Source organism: Aythya ferina (assembly GCF_964211825.1).
Source record: "Aythya ferina genome assembly, chromosome: 27".
NCBI lineage: Eukaryota > Metazoa > Chordata > Aves > Anseriformes > Anatidae > Aythya > Aythya ferina.
This window is the reverse complement of record NC_140310.1, coordinates 670,464-693,238: the sequence shown is the minus strand read 5'-3', so window position 1 is coordinate 693,238 and position 22,775 is coordinate 670,464. Positions and strand designations below refer to the sequence as shown.

At 43.0% G+C, this 22,775-nt stretch overlaps 3 long non-coding RNA genes across 3 annotated transcripts; all 3 read right to left on the bottom strand.

Annotated features, from left to right (window-relative positions):
* Positions 1-32: 32 nt before the first annotated feature.
* Positions 33-1,870, bottom strand: LOC311424302. Its single transcript, XR_014686043.1, has 3 exons — positions 1,598-1,870; positions 541-667; positions 33-91 (listed from the first exon to the last, which is right to left on the bottom strand). It is a non-coding gene; the product is annotated as an uncharacterized lncRNA (long non-coding RNA).
* Positions 1,871-7,834: 5,964 nt separating this feature from the next.
* LOC311424296 lies at positions 7,835-10,431 on the bottom strand. Its single transcript, XR_014686037.1, has 3 exons — positions 10,306-10,431; positions 9,958-10,154; positions 7,835-8,086 (listed from the first exon to the last, which is right to left on the bottom strand). It is a non-coding gene; the product is annotated as an uncharacterized lncRNA (long non-coding RNA).
* A 1,286-nt stretch (positions 10,432-11,717) lies between these two features.
* On the bottom strand, positions 11,718-18,146 carry LOC311424295. Its single transcript, XR_014686036.1, has 3 exons — positions 18,064-18,146; positions 17,254-17,413; positions 11,718-12,490 (listed from the first exon to the last, which is right to left on the bottom strand). It is a non-coding gene; the product is annotated as an uncharacterized lncRNA (long non-coding RNA).
* Between the last annotated feature and the right edge of the window lie 4,629 nt (positions 18,147-22,775).

Below are 22,775 nucleotides of genomic sequence, written 5' to 3'. Positions count from 1 at the left end.
CGCGGGTGCCACTTAAGAAACCTGGCCGTACCCTTCTTTTCCTACTATTAGCAGACAGGGCTGGCATGATGTTGGTTCGCAGAAAGCACTCCTAGAACAAGAGTTAAGAAAACAAGTTTATAAATGAGGTGCTGAATAGACACACAGATGTTCCAAGTACATTGAAACAGAAGGGCAAAAGGTGGCAACACAAACCCATAAAGTTGGCGTATTTTTAGCTAAAAGGACAGACAGCACATTTATGTGGCCTTGAGTCTTTCAAAGAATGCCATGGATTAAGTCAACGTCTTCTGGTAGTCTACGGATCACTTTGGCTTAGGAAGAGAAGCCTGGGCTTTTCAGTTTGGTCATTCAGAGCAACCTCATTACAACTTTAGTCCCTCCACCCTTTCTTCCTGTGAATACCAAGCACCCCTTCAACACACAAACTTGATGTTACCCCTTCGTCTACCACCACTCGCACTTTTAACAGCTGGAACTGTTTACAAAGACTCAGCAGACCTGAGAATTTAAACGTAACAGGGATCTATCTTTCTTTACCTGCTGAAACAGAGGCGTTTTTTCTCTGGTCCGTCAGGCATTCCATCTTTTAATTCATCTCCAGAAACCAAGGATGCATCATCATCACTGTCGAACATGTCATCTTGTAAAATAGGATTGAAATGGTCTGAAAGGCAAAAGAGGTTTGTTAACTTTCCTGAATAGACTTTGTCTCTTTCTCTTACATTAATACAGCTTCTAAATCAGTGCCAAAACCCTTTCTTCATTTGAGAGCACACACTGAAAGCTATTTCCTAGAGTTCATCCCACCACAGATCTAAGGACATGGCACAAGGCCCTACAAAGCTGTACTAAGTCCCACTGATGTGTACGTATAAGGTACGCTACTCTTGGTGATTTTTTTCTCCCCCTTAGAATAAAGGAGATTACGAACAATTTCTGCAGTTGCTAAATAGCTAAAAAAAAACAAACAACAAGACCATTTCTTTCTGGAGGAGGTTCCCACAATGAAAGCACGGGGATTAAGGATGTGATGGCCACAGAATTCCATTCATCTAGTAAATATCATGCTAATTGATCTCACGTACACGTGTATAGTACGATCCACAAACATTTAAATTAGGAGACTGGTTAAAAATGATGATAGCTAAAACAATATTTAGCTTAGACCAGTTATACTTGTATCCTGGTCCTGACATTCTTCAGAAAGGAATTAGAAACATTGACCCAGAAATGCTTCCCCTCCAAATATCTGAGTTTTGATTTTTTAAAGAAAAATAGGTGCCTTATACTTCAAACCTCAAGTCAACCTCTACAAATGCTAATTATCTTAGCTGCCGTCAGAAGCAGGATGCTTCAGTAGAGAACGCATCGTCCTTTACTGTGTGTTGAGTCATTCAGAGCTTCCATTTGGCATTTCAGTTTCGAATCCACAATAAAACCTATGCGTTATAGTCCAGACTTGCCCAAAAAAAAGACATGCACATGCAAATAATAAAATTCTACCACCATTATGTCTGAAAGGTTTAAGTTGATTGCACAAACCACAAGTTTTTGCTTTAGCGGAATTATAAAGAAGTGGATGCTGTGGTTATACCTTGCTGTCGGTCCTCCTTTAGTGCAAGCTGTGCATGCGGGAAGATCTTCTGCACAACTTGTAAAATATTCTCTACTGATCTTTTAAAAAGTGGCTTGAAAATGGGTGATAGTGCTTGTACGGGTGAAGCCTCGATCCTGTTTGAAGCCGGAACAACCTTCTTCATAGCCATGAAAAAGTCCTTTGCTTTTATTTTAATAGAATTAACGTCTAGTAGCAACTTCTCCCTACTTGCATAAATATGAGGATAGCATTGGCGTAGAGAGCACAGCGCAGCTTCAGTACAGAGGGATTTGATATCTGCACCACAGTATCCTAACAAACAAAAATCAAACGTTACATCAGTCAAGGCCCAGGTTTACAACATGCAACATTTAAAGAATTTGTAATGCCAAAACCAAACAGCTTAACAGGGAATTCAAAGTGCTACCGCTCTGCAGGGAAGTTTCATGTTGCTCACTGCCTGATATCCTGCACTTATGCAGCTGAAGCAGACTCCTCATCAAAAACTATACTCTTGAGGAAGATGCCCCAGAACCGTTTAATGTTCTCAGACAACAAGAGGAACGACAACAAAGAGTAAATAGATGAAAGCATCGAACTCTGATTGCTATGAAGATGTGCCAGCTGCCTCGTCGACTAGTTGTGCAGCAAGGCACAAGAGCATGGGTACTGCCTGGTACAAGCTAAGGTTCTTTACAACTTGGTCACAAGCAAGAATCCCTTTTGGTTTCAGTCTTACCAATGCATTTCTCAGCTAGTTCATCAAGCAACACGTCCAGTGGCTGAGGGGTCCAGTCACGAGTATGAATCTTGAACATTTCTTTTCTAGCCTGGAAGCAAAATCATTGCATTTTAGCTTGTCCCAAGTTTTCCTTAAAAACACCAACAAGAAACAAACAAACCAAAAAGCAAACAAACAAACAACAAAAACAGTCCTCCCTCAAAACCCCTCATCTATTAATACGCTTTTCTTACTTGCTCAACTTTCAAGTATTTTACAGTTATTTAATATACACTCTGCATTGTCAACCATTCTTATTTGTTATACTGAACTTTTTCTAGGAACCTACAATGAAAGAAAAGGCATTTATAGCTTCAATAACAAGTTTCCAAACTAGGAGACCTAAGGACCCAGAGGAAAATACTGCAATGAAAAATTTATCCAGAAGCATTTCTTTGCTGTCCAAACAACTTCTCTAAAATTTAACAAGCTTTCATTTTGACAGTCTCATTACTTCATCACATTTGCCTTTCAGTCAGTAAATTCACAGAAAGCACTTCTGGCACAATGCTTCAAATTGCTACAATTACTATAAAGAAGAAAATAATTAACACTCAAACTACTACCACTGATCCGGGGCACAATCAAATGCAAACACGTCCCCTATTCACTCATAAGTGAAGGATTGAGACCAAAAACACAACTTCATGATGAAAGCACCCAAGTGGACTAAATAATTAAGCAAACAGGTACAACTTTGGGAATGAAAGGTTTGATTGTAGAACTAACTACTTGGTGGTATCATCCTGACCATATATATCCGGTACCAGATTTGCCCTCCGTGGAACAACGCAGTGTCTGCACATATCACTCTTTCGTTCAAGTTGTCAATTATTTTTTTTTCCTATAAAGTTGGACTTTGCCATGGTAGCACTAACGTTGAATTTAAGTTCTCACCTCTTTATTTGGCAAGTTGAAGAGGAACTCTCTGCCAAAGCGTCCTGGTCTTCGTAAAGCAGGATCTACAGAATCCAGTCTGTTGGTAGCTCCGATTACCACGATCTCCCCTCTGTTATCTATGCCATCCATAAGCGTCTGAAGAGTTGAAAAAATGGAACTAATAGAAAAATATAATTTTTATTTACTGGTTCAGTAAATTTTGTTACATTCCACATGACTTTCTTGATGCCGTAACAACCTTCTTCCCAGTGGTCATTCAAAACTGGGAAAAAAATAGTCTACCAAGTCGGGGTTTTTTGATTTGATAATCAATCTGCAGACTGTTAAGTCATCAAGCACTTCAAGACTGTTTGAAATAATCTCTACCTTAATATAAAAGGAGTACTGCACACTTCTGCTCAGGAAGAAAATCACGGAAAATGTCAACTTTGATTTTAGATGTTGAATTTGTTGCAGTGAGATCTTCCTCATCGCATGATTCTATTTGGATTTAAACCAGATTATCTACGGAGAGACCAAGATTAGGACAAGAACTGCACAGAGTTCAGCATGAAGCCAATCAGGAGCTCAAGTTTGTATTCTTTGTATTCAACTTTATCCTTCTCTTGCTGGAAGGACCTGCTTTTTGACTCTCCTTCTCTTCAGTAGGAGCATTTTCCCTCTTGCTTTGGTAATGCTCTTTCTCAGTGGTTTTAGTCTCGTCCTTTGTATCTTGGCATCTCTCTGTAACAGCTGAGGAGGAAAGGTTTTTAGAGCTACATTCAGTGTCAGACTTGAGGAAGGAAGTTTGCCACAATTTCTCACCAGGCTCACAAGACTCTTTGCCGTACAAAACGTTTTCTTCTGAAATGAGGTCACGTTCTTTTGATCTTCTTGGTTTCTCCTTGTCTCCACCGTCATCACATTGGTACTGTGCGAGGTATTCATCATACCCAGGAAATTTTGGAGGGTCCGCGACACTGCACAAAATTAAATCACATTTCTCACTTCTGCTGAAGGACGTGAATATTACGAGTAAAATCTTCCAACGTCGAACAAACAAACAAAAACCTCCGGACTACTCGAACACTCGCAAAGACATTCCATTTAGAAACCTCTCCTGTGATTAGGACACCTTCTTCAGCTCCCAGAGAAAGTGCTTTTTCCCCTCTTGCTTCTGAAGCCATTGCACTCAAAAAGCAAACGCATCTGTCTCCCTCCACATGCCGCTCTGAATAAGAGCCAGAATATTCAAAACCACTCTATTTGTTCTCCCCACATAGCCGAAAAAACACCAGTTGAAACAGAGTTTTCTACCTCTCTCCCACCAATTTACATTCACGTATCCTATGACTGCAAAAATAGAAGGCGGGGCTCAGGAGGAACAGCCAGTGTTGGAAATGAAAAAAAGCAGCCCGTTTCTTCAGAGTCTTAAGCCTATGCTACTAGGAAAAAAAAACAAAACAAAACAAAACAAGAGGAGAGGAGAACAACAGCGGGAAATTTACTTATTCTCCAGGTGTTCAATTGCAAAGCCTCCTCTGGAGGATCAACAGCTGTGAATTCAGCGTGCGTAGGAGAAATCAGATCTACATCTGAACCACAACTATTTCAGTAGTATCACTAACTGATGTTACTCTGAAGAAGCAGTCAGCACCGTTTCTATGTTAGGAAAGAGCTGAACAGAGTCTGTTATTCACATGAAGTAGTCAGGCAGGTTTCTTTAGGAAGGCTGGGTTTCACTAGAACATTACTAGCCTGTAAGCCTCATGGCATCACCTTCCATCTTGACTGCTAAACCTCCTTGCTCCCTACTATCTTCTTTGCCAAGATACAGCTGTCCACATTTACTTTTGCTACTTGGCTGCACTGGCTTTAAGAAGGGATCTTGCAACTCATCCTCTTGTTTGCCACTTAATCATCAAACCAAAGGAAAACTATTTGCCTTTAACCTCTTTATTTCAGGCTGTGAGGAATGTTTTAACAATTCGTGTCCATAAAGAACAATTCTGTTTGAATCCTGTCTGCCTCTGGGCCCTGCACTGGCAATTTAATTCTTGAACCACAGATGCAGTGTGTCCCAGTCTCCCCCTCATTCTAGTCAATTTATCACTTCTTAAATTTATGAACCTGTTGGCTTTTGTTATTCCGGACTTCTATTTCTAACACTGCTATAGATGTGTCTGTGAATGGCTGGGGAAGAATGTTTTAATTACTCGTGTGTCTGGGAGTTTCAGAACAACTGATAACAACTAGTGACTGTTATGGGATACTATGTGGATCTTTGGTATCTGGTTAGGGGGGGCCGAGAGATAAAGAGGAAGGAGAAAGAAGCTGAAGGGCGGCTGGGAGACAAGACTTGAAGAAGATGTTCCGTAAACTTGGTATGGTGCCCAGTAAGTACAAAGGTGGAGAGGAAGACTACGAGCCTTCAGCATGAAAGACCCCTAGAGACCCCCAGAAGAGACCCCAGAGGAGACTGCGCATGCTCCAGTAGGAGGGACTGCACCCCGGAAGCTAATTTTAATAATCTATTTTTTTTAGAAGTAGTAATGAATATGTATTAGTCTAGGAGCATAAAAATCAGCTGCTTGATGTAACTGGTGTGCGTCCTGGTGGAGCGGAGACTCCCGGTGCACCCAGCGCTGTTTGCTTACCTCTATTCCTTTATATTCTTTCAATAAATCCTATTTTTTTATTTAATCCTAATTTGAATCCTGAGCCATTTATAACAAGGCCTTCTTATGTAGCGGCACCTCTACACCGGCTGGGGACTGCAGGCAGCTGTCTGGAGAGGTCGAGGAGATCTGCTGGCAACTTTGAAGCAATTTCCGTCCCTGGAAGATTGCAAAAGTGGGCAAGACCCAGACCAACCCGATCTCATTTCAAAGTTAACCTCGCTTTGAGCAGGAGGCAGGGCCAGATTACCTCCGCAAGTCCCTTCTATTCCTTTTCCCCTTAGAATCTGGGGATGTTTCAGCTAAAAAGGAGGGCAGAAACACTCTCAATAGGTCTCCACCATGTAGTAAAACAGTGCCGTGTACCTGGTTAACCTCTGCAGCCCGCAAAGCATTTCTATTTGCAGCAGTGCCCTGACCCCAGCCTCTTGCTGAGCTCCGTCCTGTGCTGCTCGGATGCTCCCGCTGCTCAGACACGGGGGCTTAGAGAGCCACCGGGCCAGCACAAGCCCCTCAGCTCACCGTCAAACTTCACATTTGGCATCTTTCACTTCACCAGCGCCACCGGACGAGGAGCCCAGCGATGCCTGACGCCGCTCCGGGCTCACCTAAACGTGGGGCTGGAAATTCAGATTCAAAGCTGCGAAGGTTTTTCTTAGTGAAAGCATGGAATGAGTGGCCATCAGTGACTAACCTTACAGGAAGGCATTCACTTTGTGAATGCTGCAGTGAATGAAGACTGAAGGTGTTTTCTGAATGACCTAAGGAGAGTCCTCCCCGAAAAGCAGGACGGTTTACTGTCTATGTAACATCTCCTTTGAAGGTTCGAGCACGAGATCCACCAGGTTTAAAATCTCAAGACACGGATCTGCCACCATAGAAGCAATACATTTCATCTACTAAGCCTAAATACCGTATTTTGCCTCCTCTGTAGGTTTAAAAAAACACGACCATGCTTGAAGGAATGCATTCTCAGATATTCTACGTTTTTACAGTGCTTTAATTAATACCACAGACATAGAATCATAGAATATCCTGAGTTGGAAGGGACCCTTAAGGATCATCAAGTCCAACTCTCGACACCGCACAGGTCTACCCAAAAGTTCAGACCATGTGCCTAAGTTCACAGTCCAATCTCTTCTTAAATTCAGACAGGCTCGGTGCAGTGACCACTTCCCTGGGGAGCCTGTTCCAGTGTGCAACCACCCTCTCTGTGAAGAACCCCCTCCTGACGTCCAGCCTAAATTTCCCCTGCCTCAGCTTAACCCCGTTCCCGCGGGTCCTGTCACTAGTGTTAATGGAGAAAAGGTCTCCTGCCTCTTGACAACCCCTTACGAGGAAGTTGTAGACTGCGATGAGGTCTCCCCTCAGCCTCCTCTTCTCCAGGCTGAACAGGCCCAGTGACCTCAGCCGTTCCTCGTACGTCTTCCCCTCCAGGCCTTTCACCATCTTCGTAGCCCTCCTCTGGACACTTTCCAACAGTTTCATGTCCTTTTTATGTTGTACTGTTGTGCTGTTCAGGGGAATTTGCAATTACATTTTCATTTCCAACCAAACACAGCCTGACACAAATTGGGAGTAACAGGAACTAATCATCTGGAAGCCGGGATATGCATCATTCGCCATTTTCTAAGAAAATGACAAAAATATAAAACCCCAGCAGTCTGAGAACGTGAGCATTGCGGTAAAGGCCTGATCAAACAAACGCGAAAAACTACTACAGGAAAACTACTGGCAGACTAAGGTTAATTGCTTTGAAAGGGCTGTGTGGGTGGACTCATTGTCTTCAAGTTCAAGCTTTTTCCTGCAGAAACTGCCAACAATTATGCCAAATATAACAATGGTTTTGCAAGATGGATAAACGTCTTCCAGACTGAAAGGGAGAAGTCGTACTGTTGTTGTTGTCTGTGCACAGACAGCTAAGCAGTAAAGAGCAATGCTAAACAACCACGATATCCCAGAACACACAAATACTGTGTAACAGTGACAGAAAGTGCTAGAATTCAAAACAAAAATTACCTCCACCAAATCGGTTTTGTCGTAGTCTTCTCTATGGTTGTAAATACACTGATTAATGATGCCATATACTTTTTGCAGGTGATAAATGTCAAATCCCTTCGTTATCTCAGTGACACAGCGTAACAGTTTCTGAAGACAACAATGGAGCAAAACAACAACTTTAGAATCGTACAAGATCCTTTGAATACGCTCTATATGTTTTCGGAGGTTGAACAGTAACAATACAAGTGACATCCTACTTTTTCTTACGCTATTAAATAAAATGTGACACTTCAGAGAACAGATTAAATATCCCATGAGATTTCAGCATGGAAAATGAGTTAATTTTTCATATTTCAGAGAAAGGAAAGGCTGAAATTTCGGACAATCTTTTACTACTAACCAATCTAGCACATCAATGGTTGTAATTGCAAGCCGACTGCTCCCAAAGCAGCAGGGAATGACACGATCCTCTTTGTAGGACAGCTGCTGCCTCAGCAAAGCCACTGTTGCATTTCATTAGAGAAGCATTGCAGCAGCGCAGGGCACTGTAAAAAGGCTGCAGATCTTGTAGATACAGCTGTGCCAGCTGGAAAAGGAAGCACCCTTAGGTGATTACCTTTACCCACGTGTGCCATGCCTACAACTCTGCTGGCAGAACAGATTGCTCAAACGCCCAGAGCAAAGGCGGATTAGTTTGCTCAATTCTACCTTTAAATTCAGGGGTGGGTAAATAGCAAAGTGACTGCTTGTAGCAATCACCTCTCTCTCACACAGTCATTTCTATTACCAAAGACGCAGAGACGATAATCTCTGGCACAGCAACAGTGACAAGCTAGTGGCAGCACCTTCTTCCACTGCCACAGCTGTCCATTAGCTGTGTGAGCCTGCGAGTATGTAGCTTTAAGGAGCAGCCATACCAAATGGAAATACTACTGCCCCCTGGAAATAACGCTGCTTATCATCTTCTCAGCAAAACATTTGCGATGCATCAGAAGATGCTGAAATTAACCAGTTTGCTTCTCAAAAATGGAAAGGCTCCTTCATTTTTCATTAGAGCGGCTAGGAGAGGACAACAAGAAGTAGGGAGGTCAGAAGCACGTGCATGGTAGAGAAGAAACACTGAGGGTGGGAGATTCTTTTCACTTTGCTTCAGAAAATCAAAACAGTGAAAGCTGAGCAAGCCATCCGGCATTCTCTTTGTTGTCGGCATTGAGGAAAAGGTGCATGAATTGCACCTGTGAAGTACCTATTGCAGGCATCTACTTTAGAATGAGATAACTGGGCGCTGAGGTGCTGATTTCTTCCCTCAGACCAGAAGAGGAGCCTAATGACTAGTTGAGATGAGGACATATGTATCTGTCTAGATTTTTCACAGCTCAAGAACCTAGGAGAAAAGGGGAAGAAAAGCCAGTGGATGCCCACATGAAGAGGACTTTGCTGATCCGCAGGTATATTCAAGTTACATCTGTCTTTGAAATATACGCCCCTAGTTTAGGCTTATCTAATAAATTAAGGAGAAAAAGGCATCTAAGCAGCCAATTGGAGGAAAAAGAAAACACTCTGCACTTAAGGTTGATTCCTATTGAGGAGTTCCAGATGAAACAGAGAACAGGATCTCAAAACTTATTTTTACAAACCGCTGCTCCTATTCCTGTTCCCACAGGAACTGACAGTCCAATAAAGGGCTTTAGACTTCATTAAAGTAGTCCTGTAAATACTGTTTGTAATTATAAGGAAAGATCTCTGTGCTTTTCAGTGCTGTGACATGCCTACATATCAAAGCCTTTTCACGAGCAAACTGTGTTGGCATTTGGACTGGCTTTTTAGAATGAAACCAGGGCTTTCAGCGAATAATCCCGTAAGAGACATTTGAGAGTCAGCAGAAGTAAAAGCACTGCCTCTGCTTCTTGCAAAATCCTAATAGTGCAGCCCTAAAAACAACGTTGAACCTTCCCCAAAACGCTGAGAAATACGAACACTGAGAAGTTACAGACACACACAGATCAGCACTACTTTACCTTCTGTGGGTCAACGGGCTTTGCAAATTCCCTGAAACGTCTGTCAGTGGCAAGTCGGTGAGTAACGTCCCTCAAGAAAATTCTAAGGTCACGCAAGGTATCCTCCTCTTCCTCCTCCAGCATCCCTACTTCTTCCTCTTGTGGCTTCTGAGGCTCAGCTGGTGGTGCTACAGGCGGGACTTCCAATGTCCGATCAACTTCAATTAATCAGGAAAAATTAGCCAATTTACAGTACTCAAATACAAGCATATGACAACTTACTGACAGAAAATGACCACCAAAGCAAATCCCAAAGAGCTAGTAACTTCGATAGGAAAGTTTTAGATGTACTTCTCATATCCTCCTCACCTCTTTTCTTTACAGGAGGCTTAGCCACTTCATTTAGAATTAGGTCCTCAAAAAAAGCTGCTCTCTCTGCCCTACCAGGCAACTCAATATTGCACACTTCTCCAAATTCCTTATTAAATAATTTTTGGATCTAAAGCAGAAGGAGGAAAGACATTTCAGATTTAAGGCCACAAAAAACTCATCTTCTATTCCAAAAAGACGAGTACCTTTTCAAATTAATAATAACCTGAAGAACACAAACTGAAAAAAGTTATCTTCCTGGCCTTAAAAGGCTACATTTTCACAGGCTGGCACGGCAAATTCAAATATCACCTTTAAGAATCACCTGTAGAATTAAAGCTCCGTGAAGGAATTGTACGCTACACTGATAAAGTAATGGCTTTCACCGCATCCAACATCGCTTCCTTTGGATTTACTTGCCTTGCTGCATCCTTTACTTAGACCCTTTATGGCTATAGAGGGAAGAGAAAGGCTTCAGCAGACAAGTGAGGGCTTTTTGCTGAGTTTTTATTTCTCTACCAAAAGGTGTCTGAAGTAGCTAGTACCTCTACGTCTTCCTCCATTTTCAAGTTCTAGTATTAAAAGGTAGGTGAGGAATTTCACTACTTATTTTAGAAGGAATTTACAACCTGTACAAAAACTGCTGTGGGAACTCAAGCACTTTCAAAGCAGTTGATAATAAACATGTCTAGGTAAGACCCGTTCTCTTCCCCCAATGACTGAGACCAAATCATCAGAATGAGAACAGCGTGGTCCTGTTTTGGGCACCTTCCCTTAATGTAAACTCTCAGAAGTCAATGAAGTTCTGCACGTACTTTTACTACAGTTTATTTAGGAATACAACTAGAATTCGATTCCAAAGTTACTTTAGCAGAAATTGGAACTCAGCTTTCCAGCTTGGAAAGCTTTGGCCTATATGAAGAAAGAAACTGATTTATTTCTTTTTTAATCAAAGTGTTTCGATTCTCTACTAAATTGCATTATTAGCAGTTTACCCAACATAGCATGGAATGGCAGACTGTCAGAAGAAATCTCTTCAGTAAAGACATCCTCTTGTCATTTCAAGCACTTCATATTCTTGACTGAACCACTTTGTAGCCACCGGAATTATTGTATTAATTTATTATTTGCATGTGTGAGAAGGGGGTGAAAGTCACTTGCTTGACTCAGAAAAAACCTTAAGCAGATGCTTTCACAGTATTCTTTTTCTCTAAGCAAATTTTAAGTGATTTGTTAGGGTGCTGTCGTGGTTCCGCTCGAGTGGGCAGCCGAGCTCCACCACAGCCGCTCTCTCACTCCCCCTCCTCAAAGAGGAATGGGGAGAAAATATGTGAAAAGGGCTCAAGGATTGAGATAAGGACGAGAAAATCACGCAATAATTATTGTAACGGGCAAAACAGACTCGGCATAAGGAGATAGTAAGATTTATTGCCTACAACTAACAAGCGAGAGAAGTGAGAAAACAAAGGAAAAAAAAACAAAAGCACCTTCCCTCCCCATCCACCCTCTTCCACCTCCTCCCCCCGAGCGGCGCAGGGGAACGGGGAATGGGGGTTATGGTCAGTCTACAGCACTTCTTCTCTGCCGCTCCTTCTCGGTCACTCTCGTCCCCTGTGCTGTGGGGTCCCACCCACGGGATGCAGTCCTTGATGAACTGATCCGGCGTGGGCTTCCCACAGGCAGCAGCTCTTCCAGAACTGCTCCAGATATGGGTCCGTACCACGGGGTCCATCCCTCAGGAGAAAACTGCTCCAACCTGGCTCCCCTACGGGCAGCAGCTCCTGCCAGGTCACCTGCTCCTGCGTGGGCTCCTCTCCACGGGCTACAGGTCCGGCCCGGAATCTGCTCCGGCAGGGGTCTTCCACAGGCAGCAGCCTCCGTCGGTGCAGGGCCACCTGCTCCACCGTGGTCTCCTCCACGGGCTGCAGCGTGGAACCCTGCTCCACCGTGGTACTCCATGGGCTGCAGGGGGACATCCTGCTTCACCATGGTCCTCACCACAGGCCACAGGGGACTTCTGCTCCGGCGCCTGGAGCACCTCTCCCCCTCCTTCTACACTGACCTTGGTGCAAGGCTGTTCTCTCACTCCCTTGACTCTCCCGGCTGCTGTGTGGCGCAGCGTTTTTTCCCTGTCTTAAATATGCTCTCACAGAGGCGCAAAACAACATCGCTTATTGGCTCGGATCTGGAAAACAATGGGGCCCTTCCCAAACATGGGGCAGCTTCTAGATCTTTCTCACAGAAACCACCCCTATGGCTCCCTGCTACCAAAACCTTGCCACGTAAACCCACTACAGGTGCCTGAGTAATAACAGCATGCATTTAACAAAGCACATCATTTTGATGCTGAAAGCATTCATAAATTACAAGACACTGAAGAAATAGTAAGGAAAGTATTGACAAATACCTCTTCTGGGAGATCTGAGTGACGTACATCAGACGTAGCAAGCAGCAAAACTGGCGAAAATGCTGGAATGTTACGTAGTAGAGTTAGAAAAGTAAGTTTCAAGGCAGGTCCAGCGTTGTCCCACCATAAATGGATATCTGGGACATAAATTGTGCTTGGTGCTGTCTTCTGAGCATTTCGGATCAGCTAGTGAAAAGGAAAGCTTGCGTAAGAAAACTAAAACACGTACAAGAACCTCTTAATACATAGCTACATAGCCATCTGACTGCCCCATGAAATGAAACTACGTGAACAGAGTGGCAAGCATCCTTTCACATAAGGAATTTCTCTGTGCACCCTTTCAGATTATCAGTATTCGGGGAACTCTAGTCAGAAGATGGGAAGGATATATTCAGGCAGTGGCTAGACACCGTAGCTATATGGCCACAGCCACAATCATCGCATAACAAAGAAAGGAAATGTCCCTCTTATGGGACACATCAGTATTCAGTCGTGTAACATGTCTGTCCTTACTTGTACGGCTCTCAAACGTTTCCACTAAAGGTAAAAATATTTTAAGGTAGTGATGCCAAACAAGAAAATGGATTTCCTGCCTAAAAGTAAAAACATCAAATCTGTTCATTTTTTCTAGTTAAAACCACATCACCGTGCAAATGAAGTGTTTTCTGAATGTTAATGCTTTTATTGCACATACCGCAACAGCACAAGTTGTGTATGTCCGTGTGAAAACAAAAAAAACAGAAGCCCCAAACCTTGGTTGCCTTACTAATATAATTTAGAAGAAGGCTACAAAAAGTAGCCGACATGCAGTCTGATACAGAGCCATCTCCTGGGAGCACACAGTCTTAGGAGGCAATGAGAACTACTTTCTGGATCCCAGTGACATGAGCAGCATTTCTTTCCACAAAGAGATGTTTATTAGCAACACCGCCCAGCTTCCTGAGCTGCTAGCAACATCCTCACTGTAAAATTGGGTATGGAAAATGTGGACATGTACAACATCCAGATTGTTTGTGGTGCTGTCTAAAAGAAAAGGGGATTTTCAGACAGAAGCAACATTAAAACAAGGCCACCTCCATTACTAATGAATTTTGCTCACCTTACTTGCAACTCGATTGATCCTTTACATACAGTCAGTGAATCCGATGAGAAGAAAAAGAAAAAAGGTACCTGTCCACAGATTTCTTCTGGCGGTGCAACTTTTGTAAGCAGAACAGAAAGGTCCAGAGTGTGAACGAGAAACTTCTCCAAAGCGTGCAACACCGCGGGTGCCACGTAAGAAACCTGGCCGTACCCTTCTTTTCCTACTATTAGCAGACAGGGCCGGCATGATGTTGGTTCGCAGAAAGCACTCCTAGAACAAGAGTTAAGAAAACAAGTTTATAAATGAGGTGCTGAATAGACACACAGATGTTCCAAGTACTTTGAAACAGAAGGGCAAAAGGTGGCAACACAAACCCATAAAGTTGGCGTATTTTTAGCTAAAAGGACAGACAGCACATTTATGTGGTCTTGAGTCTTTCAAAGAATGCCATGGATTAAGTCAACGTCTTCTGGTAGTCTACGGATCACTTTGGCTTAGGAAGAGAAGCCTGGGCTTTTCAGTTTGGTCATTCAGAGCAACCTCATTACAACTTTAGTCCCTCCACCCTTTCTTCCTGTGAATACCAAGCACCCCTTCAACACACAAACTTGATGTTACCCCTTCGTCTACCACCCCTCGCACTTTTAACAGCTGGAACTGTTTACAAAGACTCAGCAGACCTGAGAATTTAAACGTAACAGGGATCTATCTTTCTTTACCTGCTGAAATAGAGGCGTTTTTTCTCTGGTCCGTCAGGCATTCCATCTTTTAATTCATCTCCAGAAACCAAGGATGCATCATCATCACTGTCGAACATGTCATCTTGTAGAATAGGATTGAAATGGTCTGAAAGGCAAAAGAGGTTTGTTAACTTTCCTGAATAGCCTTTGTCTCTTTCTCTTACATTAATACAGCTTCTAAATCAGTGCCAAAACCCTTTCTTCATTTGAGAGCACACACTGAAAGCTATTTCCTAGAGTTCATCCCACCACAGATCTAAGGACATGGCACAAGGCCCTACAAAGCTGTACTAAGTCCCACTGATGTGTACGTATAAGGTACGCTACTCTTGGTGATTTTTTTCTCCCCCTTAGAATAAAGGAGATTACGAACAATTTCTGCAGTTGCTAAATAGCTAAAAAAAAACAAACAACAAGACCATTTCTTTCTGGAGGAGGTTCCCACAACGAAAGCACGGGGATTAAGGATGTGATGGCCACAGAATTCCATTCATCTAGTAAATATCATGCTAATTGATCTCACGTACACGTGTATAGTACGATCCACAAACATTTAAATTAGGAGACTGGTTAAAAATGATGATAGCTAAAACAATATTTAGCTTAGACCAGTTATACTTGTATCCTGGTCCTGACATTCTTCAGAAAGGAATTAGAAACATTGACCCAGAAATGCTTCCCCTCCAAATATCTGAGTTTTGATTTTTTAAAGAAAAATAGGTGCCTTATACTTCAAACCTCAAGTCAACCTCTACAAATGCTAATTATCTTAGCTGCCGTCAGAAGCAGGATGCTTCAGTAGAGAACGCATCGTCCTTTACTGTGTGTTGAGTCATTCAGAGCTTCCATTTGGCATTTCAGTTTCGAATCCACAATAAAACCTATGCGTTATAGTCCAGACTTGCCCAAAAAAAAGACATGCACATGCAAATAATAAAATTCTACCACCATTATGTCTGAAAGGTTTAAGTTGATTGCACAAACCACAAGTTTTTGCTTTAGCGGAATTATAAAGAAGTGGATGCTGTGGTTATACCTTGCTGTCGGTCCTCCTTTAGTGCAAGCTGTGCATGCGGGAAGATCTTCTGCACAACTTGTAAAATATTCTCTACTGATCTTTTAAAAAGTGGCTTGAAAATGGGTGATAGTGCTTGTACGGGTGAAGCCTCGATCCTGTTTGAAGCCGGAACAACCTTCTTCATAGCCATGAAAAAGTCCTTTGCTTTTATTTTAATAGAATTAACGTCTAGTAGCAACTTCTCCCTACTTGCATAAATATGAGGATAGCATTGGCGTAGAGAGCACAGCGCAGCTTCAGTACAGAGGGATTTGATATCTGCACCACAGTATCCTAACAAACAAAAATCAAACGTTACATCAGTCAAGGCCCAGGTTTACAACATGCAACATTTAAAGAATTTGTAATGCCAAAACCAAACAGCTTAACAGGGAATTCAAAGTGCTACCGCTCTGCAGGGAAGTTTCATGTTGCTCACTGCCTGATATCCTGCACTTATGCAGCTGAAGCAGACTCCTCATCAAAAACTATACTCTTGAGGAAGATGCCCCAGAACCGTTTAATGTTCTCAGACAACAAGAGGAACGACAACAAAGAGTAAATAGATGAAAGCATCGAACTCTGATTGCTATGAAGATGTGCCAGCTGCCTCGTCGACTAGTTGTGCAGCAAGGCACAAGAGCATGGGTACTGCCTGGTACAAGCTAAGGTTCTTTACAACTTGGTCACAAGCAAGAATCCCTTTTGGTTTCAGTCTTACCAATGCATTTCTCAGCTAGTTCATCAAGCAACACGTCCAGTGGCTGAGGGGTCCAGTCACGAGTATGAATCTTGAACATTTCTTTTCTAGCCTGGAAGCAAAATCATTGCATTTTAGCTTGTCCCAAGTTTTCCTTAAAAACACCAACAAGAAACAAACAAACCAAAAAGCAAACAAACAAACAACAAAAACAGTCCTCCCTCAAAACCCCTCATCTATTAATACGCTTTTCTTACTTGCTCAACTTTCAAGTATTTTACAGTTATTTAATATACACTCTGCATTGTCAACCATTCTTATTTGTTATACTGAACTTTTTCTAGGAACCTACAATGAAAGAAAAGGCATTTATAGCTTCAATAACAAGTTTCCAAACTAGGAGACCTAAGGACCCAGAGGAAAATACTGCAATGAAAAATTTATCCAGAAGCATTTCTTTGCTGTCCAAACAACTTCTCTAAAATTTAACAAGCTTTCATTTTGACAGTCTCATTACTTCATCACATTTGCCTTTCAGTCAGTAAATTCACAGAAAGCACTTCTGGCACAATGCTTCAAATTGCTACAATTACTATAAAGAAGAAAATAATTAACACTCAAACTACTACCACTGATCCGGGGCACAATCAAATGCAAACACGTCCCCTATTCACTCATAAGTGAAGGACTGAGACCGAAAACACAACTTCATGATGAAAGCACCCAAGTGGACTAAATAATTAAGCAAACAGGTACAACTTTGGGAATGAAAGGTTTGATTATAGAACTAACTACTTGGTGGTATCATCCTGACCATATATATCCAGTACCAGATTTGCCCTCCGTGGAACAACGCAGTGTCTCCACATATCACTCTTTCGTTCAAGTTGTCAATTATTTTTTTTTCCTATAAAGTTGGACTTTGCCATGGTAGCACTAACATTGAATTTAAGTTCTCACCTCTTTATTTGGCAAGTTGAAGAGGAACTCTCTGCCAAAGCGTCCTGGTCTTCGTAAAGCAGGATCTACAGAATCCAGTCTGTTGGTAGCTCCGATTACCACGATCTCCCCTCTGTTATCTATGCCATCCATAAGCGTCTGAAGAGTTGAAAAAATGGAACTAATAGAAAAATATAATTTTTATTTACTGGTTCAGTAAATTTTGTTACATTCCACATGACTTTCTTGATGCCGTAACAACCTTCTTCCTAGTGGTCATTCAAAACTGGGAAAAAAATAGTCTACCAACTCGGGGTTTTTTGATTTGATAATCAATCTGCAGACTGTTAAGTCATCAAGCACTTCAAGACTGTTTGAAATAATCTCTACCTTAATATAAAAGGAGTACTGCACACTTCTGCTCAGGAAGAAAATCACGGAAAATGTCAACTTTGATTTTAGATGTTGAATTTGTTGTTGTAGTGAGATCTTCCTCATCGCATGATTCTATTTGGATTTAAACCAGATTATCTACGGAGAGACCAAGATTAGGACAAGAACTGCACAGAGTTCAGCATGAAGCCAATCAGGAGCTCAAGTTTGTATTCTTTGTATTCAACTTTATCCTTCTCTTGCTGGAAGGACCTGCTTTTTGACTCTCCTTCTCTTCAGTAGGAGCATTTTCCCTCTTGCTTTGGTAATGCTCTTTCTCAGTGGTTTTAGTCTCGTCCTTTGTATCTTGGCATCTCTCTGTAACAGCTGAGGAGGAAAGGTTTTTAGAGCTACATTCAGTGTCAGACTTGAGGAAGGAAGTTTGCCACAATTTCTCACCAGGCTCACAAGACTCTTTGCCGTACAAAACGTTTTCTTCTGAAATGAGGTCACGTTCTTTTGATCTTCTTGGTTTCTCCTTGTCTCCACCGTCATCACATTGGTACTGTGCGAGGTATTCATCATACCCAGGAAATTTTGGAGGGTCCGCGACACTGCACAAAATTAAATCACATTTCTCACTTCTGCTGAAGGACGTGAATATTACGAGTAAAATCTTCCAACGTCGAACAAACAAACAAAAACCTCCGGACTACTCGAACACTCGCAAAGACATTCCATTTAGAAACCTCTCCTGTGATTAGGACACCTTCTTCAGCTCCCAGAGAAAGTGCTTTTTCCCCTCTTGCTTCTGAAGCCATTGCACTCAAAAAGTAAACGCATCTGTCTCCCTCCACATGCCGCTCTGAATAAGAGCCAGAATATTCAAAACCACTCTATTTGTTCTCCCCACATAGCCGAAAAAACACCAGTTGAAACAGAGTTTTCTACCTCTCTCCCACCAATTTACATTCACGTATCCTATGACTGCAAAAATAGAAGGCGGGGCTCAGGAGGAACAGCCAGTGTTGGAAATGAAAAAAAGCAGCCCGTTTCTTCAGAGTCTTAAGCCTATGCTACTAGGAAAAAAAAACAAAACAAAACAAAACAAGAGGAGAGGAGAACAACAGCGGGAAATTTACTTATTCTCCAGGTGTTCAATTGCAAAGCCTCCTCTGGAGGATCAACAGCTGTGAATTCAGCGTGCGTAGGAGAAATCAGATCTACATCTGAACCACAACTATTTCAGTAGTATCACTAACTGATGTTACTCTGAAGAAGCAGTCAGCACCGTTTCTATGTTAGGAAAGAGCTGAACAGAGTCTGTTATTCACATGAAGTAGTCAGGCAGGTTTCTTTAGGAAGGCTGGGTTTCACTAGAACATTACTAGCCTGTAAGCCTCATGGCATCACCTTCCATCTTGACTGCTAAACCTCCTTGCTCCCTACTATCTTCTTTGCCAAGATACAGCTGTCCACATTTACTTTTCCTACTTGGCTGGACTGACTTTAAGAAGGGATCTTGCATCTTAGAAAGGGAACAAAACCTGCTGCCCAGCAGCGTCTGGCTCAGGGAGGAGTGAGAAAGCTCTGTGCAGCCCCCAAGGTCCGTGCAGCAGGAGGCAGGAGGTGCTCCAGGCTCACAGCAGCACTTCCCCTGCGGCCTGTGCAGAGAGAGGCCCCTGGTGGAGCAGGCTGTCCCCCTGCAGCCCATGGGTCCCCCGTGGAGCACATCTCCACGCTGCAGCCCCCCTGTGGCTGGAGGAGCCCCCGGTGGTGCAGGTGGCTGTGGCCTGGAGGAGGCCGCGGCCTGTGGAGAGCCCCCGCAGGAGCAGGCCCCGGGCTGGACTGGAACAGGCTGTGCTGAGCCTGCTTTGCCCGTGACGCTCCTTGTGGAGTGATCTCCCTGTCCTTCTGGCAGCCCTTGAGCCCTTGCCAGCCTCTTTTCTCCCCTTGGCGTTGGAGGAGGGGCAGGGAGAGAGCGCTTGTGCTGGAGCTCAGCTGCCCAGCTGAGGCAAACCACCACGGCTCTGTCTTGCCGCTGCTGCAGCACGCTGGTAGCAGCCAGCACCGTCTGTTCTTCGAGCCTCAGCAAGCCCACAGCATCTTCCCAGAAGGGATCCCTTTCCTTCACGCCTGACAGGCGCCGCCTCCAGAGGCTGAGGGCTTGTGCCCCATTTGCAAGCGCTTTCTCAGTGCCCCCTTCCCCAGAGAAGGATCCGGATCCCAGCTGCTTGGCTTCCCTGCCCTCTGCTGCCAGGCTCCCGCAGCTGCTATCCCAGCAGCGCAGCAGCCAGCTGACAACGTGCTCGCCTGGAGGACAGCTGCAATCTTGTCCCATGGCTCGCAGCTCGCCCAGGGATGGGGATCACCTGCTTCCTGCTGCTTTTGTCTCTGCTCTCCTTTCCAACAGCCTCTTGTGCCCTGGGATGGCCCTACCTTGGGGTAGGCTGCCTCGCCTTCCTCTTGCTCCTTCCCCTTCTTGGGAGGACTTTCTGCCCTTCCGAAACGAGATGACTTCTGCATGCATTCCTTCCCCTTGTGTGTATTGGTGCCTGAGACAGCAACGGGGTCGTCCCCGGAGCCAGCTGTAGGGCCTGTGCCAGGCTTGGAGTGGCTGCAGGGGACATGCCAGGGGCTGGAGGGGCTGCAGGGAACATGCCAGGGGCTGGAGTGGCTGGATGTGAAGTACTGTCAGTAAAGAATTTCTTTCTAACATATATTAGAAATCTCATTTTTCAGTGTAAAGCTATTACTCCATGTCCTGTCACTCCAGGCCCTGATAAAGACCCCCTCCCCAGCTTTCCTATAGGTTGCCTTTAAGTACAGGAAGGCTCTCAGCCTGGCACACAGTAAAACTGATGGCAGATCCTTCACTATATTATTTGAATTTCACGGAAATAGAACAGACTATCAACTTACTTAGGAGAAGTAATACAATTTCAGAACTATTCAAAACCAAAGGCGTTCCAAACTAAGTTTAAGTTCAGAGGAAATCCAAAGAAAAAAATAATTTTGAAACTAATAATCAGAGACCATAATCTTCTACAAATGATAGATTTTTCTCCTGTACCGGGTAATTTTGATCTGTCTTTAATGATCATCCAGACATGGATTTGACACCGAGTATCTTGCTTTGCCTCTGCATTAAGTCTTCTTCTCATGTGAGGTAAATGTCCTGCTTTTATGGGATGGGTCTAGGAGACATACGCGCTGTGTCTTATGATGCTTGGATATCATCTTAATTCTGGGTGAAGATGAAAGGTCTCACTGCTTCCTGAACAGGGAAGTGGATGTCTGCAGTTAAGAACCCTCTGTCTAATCTAGAAACGTGAAGGAAGGAGTTTGCTGGATTGCAAGTGACAGTGAAGAAAGCCACAGATGACATATCAAACTGATTAAAATGTTATTTAGCTCAGGGCATGGCTAATGATGTGGAGCTGGAATAGTTTGACGACTGTAATTACGCTCACTATCACTGTTACTTGTTTATAGGATGGTAATGCCTAAAGGTCCCACTGGAGCCTGAAACAAGGTTGTGCAGGGTGCTGCACGTGCATATCTCAGTAGCGCTTTGATAGCTAGTGATACAAACAGACAAAACAGAGAATAAAAGGAGAAACGGGGGGACAGAGATAAGATCTTTCTGCAGGTCATTTAGGGTATCAGCCATGAGTTTAGTGCATCCAGCTCTCTAGTGCTCTGCTGGCCCAGTGAGATGAATGGAAAACATTGCAGCCTTGGAAAAATAGTACTTCTTCTAATTCTTTGGCCAGTTTTGATGATTTAGGACTGCTTTATTTATTTATTTATTTATTTATTTTTCTTTTCCCCATTTGTGCTGGAGAAGGTGAACTTTTTAAATACCTGTTCTGAATTCAAATATCATTTTCATTGTTATGTTTCTGTTTTGTTGGCACTATTCATACTGACTTCTACCCTTCTGTGGAAGCAAAAGCTTATCATACCATAAAACTGGAAAGGTCACAGAAAACTTCAGAGCTTTTGAAGAAAGCTGAGGAAAATCCATTCCCTGTTCTAGGCAGAGAGAGTGGCTGATTTCCAGACAGGTAAATGGGCAGGATAAGGCCACTTCATGTCCGCTGATGGCCAGTTGTATGGACTGCGAAGATAATGGACTACCAGCACAAGAGACAGTGCCAATAATCTAATCCAATACAATCTGTTTCAAGTGGTAGAGACCTGATACTCTATGACAATGTGAGGAAGACCAAACTGTCAGGCAAACTTTGAGATGATCATGTTCAGGATCTAAAACTCTTAAGACAAGTGTCAACACAGGAAGGGTGAAATAAAAGCATGAATGCCATACAAGTACTGAAAAATCTCAGGAAGTCTGGAAACCAGGGCAAATGGATGTAATAAGATGGTGCTTTGTGTTAGCAAGAAGCAGAGGATAAGGAAATGTTATGGGTCAGCAATAGAGTGGTTTTGTGCAAATCGCTGCTAAAGAAAGACAGCCTTGCTAGCCTGCTCTTTGCTCTTAGCTCCAGTCTACAGTTGTCAGACACATAAACAATAATGGGAATAATGGGAGACTTCAACTTCCCAGCAAAAGATTGAAAGATGATTACCACTTATTCTCATACAGATATACTATGTGATGGATTTCTTCACAAAAGTGAAAAAATATAAGACCATTTTAGACTTGGCTCCTGTACGGGTTTAAATGTAGTAAGATTTGAATAAAGTCTGATCATGAGCTGACTTTTCTCATTTTACATTTCAAGACAGACAAAACCAGGCTTAGAATGAAGGTTTTGAGGCTTAGAAATGCAAACTTTGAAATCTGAGGCAATGAATAATTGAGTCTGACTAAGCATCTCTGGGACTTGAGTGCAGAGAAGGCAGAGTTAAAATTCAAAATTCAGATGGGAAAAAAGCAATGAGAGAAGGTACATTTCAGAGGTTAAAAACTGCAAAAATAAAGTACGAATGACCAAAAACCTCCTTCACATAGGAAATTAAACAGTAACAGTAAATGATACTTAAGCCACAGAAACCAGGGGGAACAAAGAGAACAAATTAGGACCATTGCATACTCGAGGCAAAAATAGATCAAAAGTTAATGATGTCTCAAATGCTGCAAATCTTATTTCCTGCATCTAACAGCAACAACAATGTGCTATTAAGGGCAGTGACAGGATTCC